The sequence below is a fragment of the Lathamus discolor genome, chromosome 18 (genome assembly GCF_037157495.1).
Source record: "Lathamus discolor isolate bLatDis1 chromosome 18, bLatDis1.hap1, whole genome shotgun sequence".
NCBI lineage: Eukaryota > Metazoa > Chordata > Aves > Psittaciformes > Psittacidae > Lathamus > Lathamus discolor.
In genome coordinates, this window is record NC_088901.1 from 1,396,287 (window position 1) to 1,410,197 (window position 13,911).

The 13,911-nt window shown below is 44.4% G+C and overlaps 1 protein-coding gene across 3 annotated transcripts in view; it reads left to right on the forward strand.

The window, feature by feature from the left end:
* Window positions 1-79: 79 nt before the first annotated feature.
* Window positions 80-13,911, forward strand: part of THRAP3 (thyroid hormone receptor associated protein 3) — a 29,610-nt gene continuing 15,778 nt past the window's right edge. The window contains exons 1-3 of one of the 3 annotated variants that reach the window (XR_010616600.1): window positions 80-173; window positions 3,847-3,911; window positions 9,130-9,215. The gene's annotated coding sequence lies outside the window, so the exon portion shown is untranslated. Of the gene's footprint in view, window positions 184-3,846; window positions 3,912-9,129; window positions 9,216-13,911 lie in introns of all 3 variants that reach the window. The other 2 variants (XM_065697881.1, XM_065697882.1) reach the window with 2 other exon arrangements.

The window sequence follows — 13,911 nt, forward strand, 5'->3', positions numbered from 1 at the left end:
GCTGGGAGTTGTAGTCCAGCTTCGGCCACCAGCCAATGGGTGTGCTGAGGGCATTGGACTACAGCTCCCAGCAGCCTCGAGGGCGGGCGGCGGGCGGGCGCGAAGCGGAAGTGCGTGAGAGGGAGGTGGTAGGCGCCTGGCTGCTGAGGAGGCCGCGGGCGGAGCGGGGCCCGGTGAGTACGGGTAGGCCCAGCTCGTCCCGTCCCGTTCCTCCGCGTCCCTCCGCGTCCCTCCGCCGCCGCGTTCTCCTCCTCCTCCTCCTCCTCCCTTCTCTCACCGAGCGCCCTCCGCGGCCTCTCCTCGCAGTCCGGCCGCGCTTTGCCCCCCCCCGTCTCCTCCCGGCCCTCAGCGCTGCCCACCTCGCTCCCCCGGCGGCCGCCATGTGCCGGGCGCGGCCCCGCGTGTCCCCCACCCCCGGGCGCGGCTCGATCGCGGCGCTCCCGGCGCCGCCCTCGCCTTGGCCTTGTGGCCGGGCCGGGCCTCGCACCGCGGCCTGTCCCAGGGGCCCACCCCCACCGCCCGGCCCAGCCGCTTGCCGCTTTCCGCCCGGGCCTCTGCGCCCGTTCCTGGGGGTTCTCCGTTCGCTTCGGGCCGTCCCCAGGGGCTTCCTCCCGTCGCGGGGTCGGGGCTGTGTCCGCTGCCGGCGTCCTCGCTGAGCCCTGTGGGTCTCGCAGGGCGCACGCAGCGGCGCTGAGCACCGTGCGCCGCTCGGTGCAGCGGGACGGGTTCATCCACCCGCCTTTGGCACTCGGCATCTTGAGTGGAAGTGGAGTTGGGCAGAGGTGGAATGGGCTTTGCAGTGGCACAGAGGCCCGCGTGAGCCCCGAATGCTTTTCACCGGGCTCATGAGGGTTTGTTTCCTTCAGCCTTGCTTAGGGGAGTTGAATGTGTTTGAAGTCTCTGTAAGTATAATCCAAAGTCTCCACAAGGTAATGGTCACTGTAACTGCCTCCCGAGTTACTTTCTGAGTGCATTTATGTGCCGGAAGGTGACGCGGTAAGTTTGGAATAAGCCATGTAGCAGCTTTGGGAGGCGTAGCTTAACTTCTGTTTCCTTGTGTGTGTGTGAGTGAGGATGCCCTAGACGTGGAGTGGGTGGTGGTGTGTGTGCAACAGCGTTTCCTTGGGACTAGGCAGAGGTGGGTTACTCATTTCTTAAGTATACCGTAATGTGGCATAAGAACAGAGTCGTTCATTGAAATAATCTGTAAAACCGTTTGGAAAACCTTAGAAGTTGTCTTACAGCTGATGGGCAGATGGAGAGGAGCCTTTATCTTCTGCTTCTGCAGCAGTGGCAGCACAGAGCTCCTGTAAGAGGCTGCAGGGTCACATCAGCAAATGGACGTTTTCAGGATGCTCTTTCCTAAGAGCTCAGGCAATTCAATCATCCAATTACTCTCTGCGAAGGGCTCTTGTAGTATTCCTTCCCGCTAGGAGCACAGGCAGGTGGTTATGTCAGTGGTTGTGGCATGGCCAACGTGACATTTTGGGTGTGTTTTTAATGTGCCTTTTGTGTGGCCACTGCCCTGGAGTGCTGTGGCTGAAGAGATCTGTTCCTTGGGTTTCTATTGCATAACCTGCATTCATTTGAAAAGAGATGTTCCAAAGCTGAGCCTCTCAGGTTGCCTTTAAGGGAGCGTGTGGTAGAGATGGGGGGGGGGGGGGGGTGTGCGGAGAAGAGTGTTTAAGCACAACAGTGCTTTCTCCTGGAGCATTTGGCCGTTCATCCTCTCGCTCTGGCACTTTGTAGGTGCTCAGCACATGGCTGACCTTGTGACACAATCAGACAGCAGATAAGAGGATAAACTGATGCAGTTACTGCAGAGAGCTGTCTAAAATGCATGGATTTGTGACTTGGGATCCTCTGTAGAGCCTGGGACCTTATGATTGCGTCTACATTCTGTTTAGATCCTGCTGCATGGTTTTGTTTTATATCCTCTGCACTATGAATGACTTGTTCATTTTTTAGCGGGCACAGGGAGGGGCACACAAGACAAGTTAGTTTGAAGCCTTTCAAACTTGGTTAAGCTTGAGGATGCTTTTCATTGTGAAACCGTGGTGTTCCCTTTGTAGTTGTATCACTGGCTCCCCAAAAGAACAGTGCAGTTTTGTCAGAAGCTTGATGATTTGTATTTTTTTAGCTCTCTGGCCTTTGTCTTTGCAAAATGACAGTTTGCCATGTCAGAACTTAATAGTTTAAGCAGCTCCATAGCCGTTGAACTTTTTTCCATATCTGGAAAAGTTTACAGTATACTGAGCTGGATGTGCCAGTACAGTAACGTGGGGTTTAGGTCCTATGGTTTCCTCTGAATTTCAGTGGTACAGGGAGTTCTTCTGTGTGGCAGAATTCCTGCTGTATATTTAGCCATATAGTTTAGGCCACAGGCATTGAAAGAGGGCAAAAACTGTCCTGGCTCCCTGGGGAGCTTGTGCAAGGTAATCCTGCAAGGCTGTGTAAACAGCTAAGGGTAGGCAGCAAGGTCTAACCTTGTGCATAACAGCTCTTATTTGTGCTTTGAACTGACCCCTGTTCCTGGGCTGGTAGACTCTGGTTCAGCAAACATTCACAAGGAGCATGGCTTAAAATGGCTTTGTGGGTTTCTGTAATGGGTCCCAAGATGAGATGGTGTTAGGCTCAGCCCAAGAACTCATCTTGTCTCCTCTGTTCCTGCTGGAGTCAAAGTGACGCCTGGGAACAAGTAGGTGCCATTTTGTTTCTGGATGACAGGCTGGTTTATGGATCTGGAGTCTCTCTTGCCATAAAGGAAAATATCCTTCCCCTCTTCCCAGTGAAATGAGAGTATTGGCAGGGGCTAAACAGTGGAGGTAGTCACTGCTATTAGGTTTGAGAAAGTGAAGAGGTCCTGCTTAATTTAGCTTTATCATGTCAGCGCTATGAATAGTAAAATCATGGGATTCCATTTCATGCCAGCTGGGAATGGTGTTTGCGCTGTTGCACTCCATGGTAACCGGAAGCTCTGGTGTCCATTAAAAGAAGGACTCATGCTGGCACCCAGAGGTGACACCCAGCCCTGCTGCGGGGGGCCTAGCTGGGGGGGGTGGTGGTGGGGGGTGTGTGTGTGTGTCCTTTCCTGAGGAAGTTTTCAGTCAGTGTCCTTTTTTCCTATCCTGTATGCGAATACTTTGTACATCTCTTCCCTGTCCTCTGTTGCAGGAGAGCAAGGCCTCTTTGCAGAGCCCTGCTCGCAGCTACTACTCCTTTAATACAAGAGCAAACGGACTGCTCAGAATTTCATCTCCAGATTTGTCACCCGGCCATTTTTAGCCTGCCATGATTTACAGTGCGAGGTGGCTGTACAAACCCCCCAGAAGTCCCTGCTGTAACACCAGGGTTTGCACAGTCCTTCCTGCTGCTGCCTGCGTTTCAGTTTTACCTTTGGTTGAGTGAAAGGAAGAAGGGAAAGCTTGGCAAGGAACCCCAGGGGTTTCTCTGCTCTGAGAGCACAAAAGGTGATGGCTTGAGGGTGTGGGGGGTGTTGAGCTGAAATCCTGTTTTCAGGGGAATTAGGCTCTGTATTAATGATGTTCACAGAAGGCTGCACACATGATATCTTGTGGGCATTGTGTACCTGATTATTTCAGGCCCTGTGTATCTGTGTAGATTATCAGTTAGTTGCTCCTATAAGGCTGTGGAGGAGATCGGTTTCCTGAGCTAAGGATCTGTGCATGCACTATCTGATTAGATTAAGTAATTTTGTCAGCCTTATTTTACTGAGAAGTGATGCTGGGATGAATGGCTAAAACCGGAATGCTTCCCTATGCTTGTAAAGTGGGGGATTTGCCAGTATCTTGGTTGTCTTAAATTTTTCTCTTTTTTTTTACTTAGGTGAGAGTTCAGTTGCTTCTGATAAAGCAGATTCAGAAACATCATTGATGGGAGACTTATTCAAGGTATGTAAACACAGCACTGAAAACTCTTTGAATAAGATTATTCCATACATGAAGTATTTCCACGGGCAAGCACTTACCTCTGTTTCGTAGCCCAGCAGAGTGTAGGGGTATCCTGTTCTAATGGCTTGTGCTTGCAGTAACTCTGTGATTTTTAAATCTTTTAAAGAACTTTTAATGTTAAACCAAGTTATGGAAATAATTTTCCTTATTTTCCCCTGAGGTTACAAGATTCAAGTTAAGGTAGACAGAAATCAAGCACTGTCTTGAGAATAAACATGGGAATGATTTTGCTTTTTGCAGCTTACAACTGCGAGTTGCTGGAGTTTGTCTTTTCATAGGTTAAATGTGTGAGGAGCAGTAATTCTTTAGGAGAGATTCAGTTTTGGCTGCAGCTACACTGTGTATTTCAGAGGACATTCCGAAGAGCCCCAGCTTCAGTTGTTTTTTACATTATTTCCATGTTTCTGGAAGTACATTGTGGGCACTGTAATAAAGGAGATGTTGGCGTGCAGAACTTGCTGGGTTCTTCGGAGAAGAACTTTTTCTGTTCGTCTCTTCCCAGGTTGGATAGGTTTGAAAGCAAAAAGGTGATGAAATAGGTTTTTCTTTTTGTTTTTTTTTTTTCTCTTGTTATTATGGATGTTTTTCTTCTGTGTTTAACAGAAGATCCAAGTGCCTGACTTGTAACAAAACCGTCCAGGTTTCTAAGCAGCTTTTTCTTACGTTTGTATTTTCTGAGCTCCCTGTCACTAAACTGAATGCCAACACAGGACATTTTAAGCTCAAAGATACAGAAAATACTTTATCAGGTAACTAGGATCAAAATTCAAGTCATCCATTGGTGTTTAGAGCTGGCCAGATTCTTTGGGAAGGATTGTTGAGCACTGCATTCTGTACAATCAGTCCTTTTGGGAAGATCCTGTAGCTAGTCTTCCAACCCTTCTATAGAACCTGCTTCTAATCAGAACCCAGCGCTAGAGCTCAATGTTAAAGCTTCTTGAGGGATTAGTTTAATTGTGTGAAGGAAAATAATCTTAATTTTAAAAGCATACAGACTAGGGAGAAGTTGGAACTGCGCTTGACAAGTTAGTACCTCTCTTGCTGTGGCAGATTAATCAGAATGTTGTTTCCCCACAGTGTGTTTGGCATGTGTTAAAATAGAACACACTGGTTTGGGTTTATTTCATTGTTTTCTTTGGTTTTAGCAGCGTTGTCCAGGAAAAGTTCTGTTGAGGAGGTTGGTAGGTGTAGTTGTAGGCTTTAGTGGAACCTCGTGTCCTTAATCTCCCGAAAACATACATTGGATACTTGATCTAGAAACGGGAATTGTTCTGCTTTTTGTTACCCGAAGGAAATTTGAACTGCTTGATGTAGAAATAGCGTTTTAATTTGCAAGCCAATGGGCTGGCAATGGGAGCTGTGCAGGTGACTCTTTTTTCTTCCTCTGAAGTGCTCTGTTGCTATCAAGACCATTCAGGTTTGATCTTGAGCCAGAAAATAGCTTGAAAAGGAAGAATTCAGTAGAAAGTGAGATGATCAGACTTTGATTTCTAAACTAGCAAAGCCACCATGTGCTTTTTGTACTCTCTACATTGCTGCTGGCGCTCCCAGTGTGCTCTGACATGCAGATAGCAGCAACTTTTTTTCCACTTCAAGCAAGTTCACAGCAAAACCTTGTGCAGCTGCAGTCCAAAGCTTGTTGGGAAATAGATTTTACGTAGCTGTCATGTATGACGAGGTTCATTTGTCATGCTTCTGGGCTGCTCTTTTAGAGCAGGAGCTTTAGTTCACTGCAGTGTACTGATGGTTGTCAAACTTCACGGGTGTAGGAATACCCTTTTCAACTTTTAAGCTAATGTAGGAATTTGTGGTTATTTGATTTGCTTTTTGATAAAGGCGATAGGTCTGGGACCTGCAAGGGGAGAGCAGATGTCGTGTGCCTTTGTGCTCACCATGGGTGGGTTGGAGCGAGGCAGATTTTGGGGGTTGCTCTGCATGAGCTGCCAGTGGCAGCCTCAACAGGTGCAAGTGCTGCTTGGGCTGGAATTCCTGCCAGGGAGTTCATGTGTGCTATGAGAAATACCCTTCTGGGGCACTTGCTGCATGAAGAAAAAGAACAGCTCTTCTATTCTTTGCCAGATCCATGTCTAGAAAACAAAGCTCGCTCTGATTTGACACCGGTGTCTGGCTGCTCTTGCTAAATGTATTATTAAGCCTGAGTGCAAGAGGAAGTGCTATGTTAGACCAGATTTATTGCATGTATTCTTTACATGAGCCCAGTAGCTCACATTTGGCTTTTTTAGCCATTTTTGCCGTATGGATGGTGTTTGGTGTTCAAGTAGCAGTTTGGTACTGGACGCAGTGCAGCTCCTGTGCTGTAGGGAGTTACTCAAACAAGACAGTGCTGAAATTAGTTTTAGAAGATGCTGACAGTTAGTTACTCTTATGTTTTATTTGACACGTTCCTATAGTTTGTTATTGTATCTTAACTAGTATACTACTAGATAGTATTACAGGTGTCACCGCCTCTACTGCTCTGGGCGGCAGGAGAATTAAAATGCACAATAACAGTGACTTTTACAGGGTTGTGAGTTACAAGATCTCATATAGGACTGGGGTTTGAATTGCTTGATCAGATTTCCTGCCCCTGCTAGGCCTGGATTTAGGCAATTTCTACTGTTTAAGTTTATAAATAGCTAATTTTCTTACTTTCAGTGCTTTCTAAAAGAACACAGTGCTGACACTTCTGTTTGTGCTGGCATTTTGCAGTATCTTGGATATCTTTGTCAAGTATGAATTGGGATGTAGCATCAATCAGCAATAAATAATTTTTATCTTCTGAGGGTTTAAGTTGTAAAGAGGCAGTTTCTTGGATAGGACAAAGGCTGCCACTGTTTAAATTGGTGTAAGCCTTTTAGGTACCTTATCCAAGCATAAAAAGCTTGTTTTGTGGGAAATAAACTGTTTCTACTGTGTATTTCTATGACTTTTTTCTAAGTGTACTTTTGTAGTGGTTGCTGCTGCCTCATTACGCAGCGTAAGATGTTCTGTGGGATTTTTTTCCCCCTTCTTTAGAATGAACTAATCTTGTTTGGGTTTTGGAGCTCGGGATTAGGAAGTGTAGGGCCAGCTGAAGGAGAATTAATGGTTTTGTTCCCTGATAATGAAATCTGTTAGGAGCAAATACTGCAGCACTTGGGCTGCTTCTCCCAAACTGCATGCTTGTGCGGGTGAACACTGGGTGCCAAGGTGCCGAGGCAGGAATGTTTTCTCTACCGAGGTGCTATCTTGTTTGCTTTGGGTCTTACAGCAAAACAAACCATAGCAGTTTCATTAAATGCTGGCCAAAAGAAAACAAGATCATTGTTTTTCTACCACAATTATGCAGAGCTTTCTACAGATGCTTTTACAGAAACAGCTAATACTCAGAAGTGACTGTTCTGTAAACACTGATAAAGTGAAACCACTGTAACAGGTTTCACAGCGCTGGGCACACTTCTGAGGTATGTACGTAGACCATTCAGCTTGTTTCCAAACATTCCTAGTGTTTATGCTCAGGGTATTATAAGCAGATAAGAAGACAAATCAACTGCTGCTTCGGGTAGGGACATCTCTGCTGTGTTTGTCTCTAAGCTGGCAAGTTGTGGTGCTACGTGGTGTAGCAATCCTCGATGACATGCTGGAGATGGAGTGATTTCAGCTGTAACATTCTGTGAGATGGCTTTTCTGTACATGGCCGTGGTGGTTTTGTTCTGCTTTAACATCTGTGAAAGGTCTGAATTAATGATGAGTACTGCTTGAAAGACTTCAAGAAAAGGAGTGGAAGATGGAAAGAGACAGTCACAAAGTAACAGAGGCCAGCTGGAAACAGGAAACAAATTCCTGGAAAAAGGCATTGTGAAAACTAGAAATGTTCTGCATTTGACCCAAGTCTTGGCATATAGAAATGTTCTTTACAGTGTTCTGGAGTAAGAAACTGTTGGACTATGATTTCTGCTCCAGCAGAGAGCGTTGAGCACGTTTCCTGCTTTTCTTTCCATATCTGGAAGAAAGGTTAGCTCTTCTTGCTTGTTGTCAGTTGTCTTGTTCATTATTCTTTGTATTGGTGCTTTAAACATGGGAACAGAATTGTTCTACAAAAGAGAATTCAGCTGTTTGTCTGGATGCCACCTGTGTGCAGTGGGAATGTTGGTGCTTGGGGAAGAGGCAAAAAAACCCAAACAAACACTAAGTGTTTTTCCACAAAGCAGGATGTGATGGTTCTGGCAGTTTTGTTTTCCTGGTGGCCATTGTGAAAGGCTGAATGTCAAAGGTCTTGTTAAAGTAAAAGACAGGATTTCTCTCTTCCGTGGAGGTTTAGATGGATGGATGTGACAACAGCAAAAATCAAGCCTGTGGTGTGGTGTTCTTTATTTGGCTACTTCCAAAGATTGGTAAGCGTGATTTAGAGCACACTAAACGTCTTGGTGAGAATAGGATAAATCGCCATTCCAGAGAAAGTCTAATCTTCAGGTAGCTTTGAAACCATTTTCAGTGAAGTAAATGAAGAAATCAATAACTTTAAAGAAGTTTGTTTTATGGTTGAACCAGAGTAAATGATATTCTTGCTCTTAGGGCAGAAGTTTAATAACGTGGTTTATGAGCATTTACTGTTGCTTTGTCTTTTAAAACTTACACCCCTCTCGCAGTGCGTGGAAGGACATTGAAATGTAACTGCAGACCTGTCAAAACAGCTCTCCGTGGACTGGTGGCACCCCTGGAAGATGGGGATATGCTGTTGTTTCTCTTGGCTTGTGGATTCTCTTTACAATATGGGAAAATCCTTAGTCCCAAATCCAGTAAGACTGTATAAATGAGCTGAGAAAAGTTAACTTCCATAAGGCTGTACAGATGTAATGATAGCAATTAGCATGTATTTAAAAGGAGAGGGGATGGGAGGAGGAGGAGGAAGGAATAAGTAGACTTAAAATTGTGAAAGCTTGAATAACCATTTAAAAAACTCTGTTCTTCGTAAAAGCACATGAATATTCATGGTGAAGTGGGTGATGAACCTTTGCAACGTATGTGCTCTTTTGAAGTACTTCAGCTCCGATGGACATTTTGGGTACGGCATTGGATGACAGCTTAAGGAAGCTCGACTCCTGTTGATCAAGGGTGGCAGCAGGTACAGCGCTGTATGTACAAAGATGCTTCAGTGCATTTTCTTCTCTCATTTCAGGTTTGCTTCCTGATTTCATAACTGACAGAGCTGAGACGGTGAAACCTGACTGTTGCAGGGTGCAAGGAGTGAACCTGCTCAAGCAGGTAGGGACACAACAGAAAATAACACCTTCAAAAGTGCTAAAACTGCCTGTCTGGGGATTTGGAATATGCCTCCTTTTATCTCTTCTATCCTGGCCATACAGCAAGTTGACCTGTATCAGTTGAATTCTTTTTTGACTGTTAATGTTGCTGTGCAAGAAGAACTTCAGCAGGTTCTGAAGAAGAAACTTGTCCTCACATCTTAGAATGGTTTTGGCTTCTCTTTCCAAATAGCTGGTAAATGTAAGGGTAAAATAGATGAATTTTGTGAAATAATGTGGGATTCCTGGAAGAAGTGATCATAAAAATTCTCCATAACTATTCTGAATAATGAGTTTCTGAAGCTGTGGTAGCTGTGGAAGTGTCCAGCAGTAAGAGACTCTTGGCAGTGACTTCTTTTCATTGCTGTGCAGCAGAGTTGAGTTCTGTTGGGAGACTTCAAACAGGTAAAACATTAACTTCCCTGGCAGTGTTTCATGAGAAAAGTTTGTTCTCTGGGCAAAGTCCCTTCTGGTGGCTTCCTAGGAGCATTTGCTCTTCTATCGTTTTCACCTTTGAGTGGTATGATGGATTGCCATGAGGATTTAGAAACAGGGAAGGCAAACTTTGCTGCTTGAAATTGCCTCTGAATTTTGGGAAACGCTTCTTGTGAGGGGATTCCAGGCTGCTCACCCCCACCTTGTTTGTCAGCAGGGCTTGTACGAATGGGGTCACAGGATTAACCTGGATTAAGAGTATTCTTGTAAAACAGAACATTAGTAACTTCTGTCATGGCATAGAGTAAGTTTAGGTTGTAGATGAATAATTCATTGTATTGGCAAGGTGGGAACTTTCTACATGGGCCTTGTTACTAAGGTAGTAATTAGTCAAACTACACATTGACAGAAATATCCTGAGAGACATCTGTGTTAATTTTTGTTCTACTTCTTTTAAGGAGTGGATCTGCAGAAATCCATCCACAAAGGTTACTGTTAAACATCAAAGAGGATTGACTTTGGCCGTTGTCTCCAGTTGCTAGATGACTTTTGTTGCTTACGATTAGCAGTATGGGTCCTGTTTGGATAAGATCCGTAGAAACCAGGACTTTTATTGCTTTTTCTCTATAGATGTGAAAGATTCACAACAGTTTTGTGATGACAAAAGTCTTTTAGTTCTGGAGTAGAACTCATTCTCTACTGTATTGCCACCTCTGTAAGAGTCTTCCCTCTCTGAATGGCACCATTTGTAGCATGGCAAAAAAAGTTATTTTAAAGCAGCTCAAGAACTTCCAGAATGAAGTAGCTTCTGTAAGTGCTGGTAAAGCAACATGCAGAACTGCTCAGCTTGTGTTGCCTGTTTTACTTCACAAGAAAGAGGTTTGAAGAGTTTGTATGCCTTTGGGATCAGGGTGGGAAATCTTTGATGCCAGAGGGGGGATAGCAGCAATGTGGCAATGTTCTCCTGTGAGAAGTCAAATTCACTTCAGTTACTGATTGCTGTCAAAGACTTTCACAGCTCAAGCAAATCCTCTCCCTTACTTTCCATGATCTGTGGAAGAAGGACTCAAAACAGTTGAATCATAGAATCGTTAGGGTTGGAAAGGACCTTAAGATCATGTAGAGATGTTTCCTGGTTTGAGTCTTGCTGTTCAGTGCACTGGCAATGCAGTTTGAGCAGACTAACCAACTGGTTGTTAGATTGACTCTTTGCTCCACTGACCAGCTTCAGTGGTTTCAGATCTGGCTAGTAGTAGATGCAACTGCTTTTAAATCTGTGTCATAGGAATGCATTTAGCAAACTAATTTGGAATACAAATTGTTTCTTCAGACTTGGTGTGTGTTGAATTACGAGGTATGTTACACAGTCTAGTTTTATAGCAGATAAACAAGCTGTCAAGTGTCTGGTTTCCAGCAGGGTAGTGCTTTAGCAGCACTTTTAAACTCGACACACTTAGGATCAGTGCTGGTATTTTGGGATACGAGGCTGCACTGCTTGGGAAGATCTACTGGGCAGCTTGGAAGTGGCGCTTCAGAAAAGACAAACCATAAAAGCCCCCATTCTGAAAACTCCTGGCAGTGTTTCCAGGAGTCCTGGATCAGGCAGCAGGGATCACCAGTGTCCTTTCTAAGGTAGGGGTGGAGCTGGTGTCATGGAAGGGCAGTTGTGGAGCTGTAGGCAGGAAGGAAATACGACTTCTAGCAGAGGAGACTGCTAACCACAAGTCACTGTAGCACTGTGGATGCTTCTGCTGCAGTCCCCACTCAGGAGCCGACACATTTTACTTTCCAGAGTTTCAAAAAGCAGCCTCCTCCCCTGTGAGCTCTGTGGGGCTAGATGCAGTTGTGATCTGGGGGCACAGCATCATGGTGGGTGGAAAGATCTAAATGGGGAGGTGATCACAGCTGCCATTGCTTTCACAGTTTGCTGCATTTAAAATCAGAGTACTCCTTGGGGTGTTTTAAAAGAACAGATTCTTTCAGCACAGTTGGGCTTTTTCTGCTTACCAGCTGAACACATTTTATCCGAGTCAGTCATTAATTCTTAGAACAACTAGATGTGTATCGCAGTGCCTTTACAACTGCAGCGTTGACACAGGGGAGCTGAAATGACTCCAGCGTTGAGTTTGTTTAACCTTTTGAGTGCTGATAGAGCATAGCAACTCGGTTTCTATTCTAGTAAGAGTTACCTCAGCTGTTGGGAATGAATCAGCTTTAAAAATATTGACAAAGATAAACCCTTCCATGACAAGAGAGGTTTTGGCACACGTCACCCATTCCAAACTCGTGTTTGGCCAGTAAGTGCTGTGGATCAAAGTAAAATACAAAGACTTCAACAGCCCAAAGCAAGTGGTACTTTAAAGCCTTTTTTTTTGGGCCTTCTCAGGATTTCCTGAGAGTTGTTGCCACTTTTGCACAGCTCGGTCAGCTCGAAGAATGTGCTTTCTCTTGGAAAAATGAGTTATTTCAGAAGAGATGCAACAGAGGAGAGCTGTGGTGAAATCTCTAATCATATTAGTCTGGTATGGTATTTCAAGCAGTACAGAGTTCATTGTCAATAAAGGTAACTTACAGATGATAATATGTTGAAGTGTAGTTTGTTCTTGAATTCCAGGGGTCTCAGTAGAGAGCTGTCCTGAAATTACACAGTTTATGGGATATATTTATAATATCTTTACAGAATATAGTGTTTTTTTCGTCCCCCTGGTTTTAATGTATCAATAATACTGACTCAGAGAGGCAATTGAGATCCTTTCATCCATTCTTTCCCTGGAAAAGGACCATGCATTTGATTTTCATCCCTGGTGCAATTTATTTTTTCCTAATAGAACAAGTATTAGGACACATATTTTTTTCCCCTGCATACTTTCTAGTGTGGAATATAGTAAACTACTTCAGTTGGATTGATACAGCACCTTTAGGACGGTGAAAGGGAAGAACAGGGACGTGTAACATGGTCTTTATAATAAAAGCCAGCTTCCTGTTTCTGTTCCTGAAAGTGCCCTGGCAGTAGCTGGAATATTTTCTCACCATATATGTAATTTGGCTTTGGAGAGTGACTCAAAGTGAAGATATTGCAAGTCAGGCCACTGGAATGTGCTTAAAATGGATGCAGCAGCAGCAGAACTTGATGGGTTTCTCTACCTCAATGTCTCTATTTTAATCAGTAGTTGAAAAAAAAAAAAAGGGATAAAATTGTCCTAATATAGTTCCTTTTTTCTTTCTGGATTCATTAGTCACTTCTGCTGCAAAGTTTGTTGATAACCTTTATGCAATGCTGAGTTAATGCGGATCTTGTCTTTACAAACCTTTACCTAATTCCCAGAGCAGTCTCAAGTTTTTTCCCTCTTTCGGAGTGTGGGCGATAAGCGTTGCAGAGCATTTGTTTCGCAGATGCCTCAGGTTTTGGCAGTTTGCTGTCAAAATGCTTCTTTGTTCATGTCATGATTTGAGATGCTTTTTAGCCATTGAAATAAGTAATTAAAGTAACTTCCAGTGCCTGATCTCTGTACCCTCACAGCAGCTACAGGTTTGCTGTTGAACATGCACAGATAGAAGCAGAACTGTAAATTACCAGTACACTGGTGGTTTTTTCCTCTGCCCAAATTACTTGCAGCTATGCAATATTTTACCAAGTTTGAGGGGGAGAAAATGTAATTCCTTGTAGAAATTCCTAAGGAATTCTGTTAAATGCTAAATAAATTGCTTCTGATACTGTGAATGAAACTTAGGTATTTGTAAAGAGAGCAGATTATCTTCTTAGTCTCATCAGCTACCTCTGGAATTGCAGAGATCTTGATACCAACTGGTAGTATGGCATACTCGACAAGCCAAACACGACTCAAACTACCACTTAGTCCCTTTCCCAACCCACTGCTGAAACATCCCGTTTCTAGGAATGAAAGTAGGAAGGAGTCTGGGATCTTAATCTAAGGAGTGGAGTCCCCTTCATCCTTGCCAAGTCAGGGCCCAAAGCATTTTCCATTTAAGCTGAAGAATTATACTGGAACCAACAGGGATTCCAAAGCTGGAGCACATTTTGCAGCGTGATCAACCTTTAAATTGTAAGGAATTTTGTTTGTGGCTGGATGCAGTGCTGAAGTAGGTCAGCTATTAACTACAGTTGAGAAGCACTGTAATGGCTGGATGGAAGAGGCACTACAGCTCTCCCGACCCATCTCCAGCATCCTGAGTTTGCTTCCACAGCCACTGCTGGATGGGGA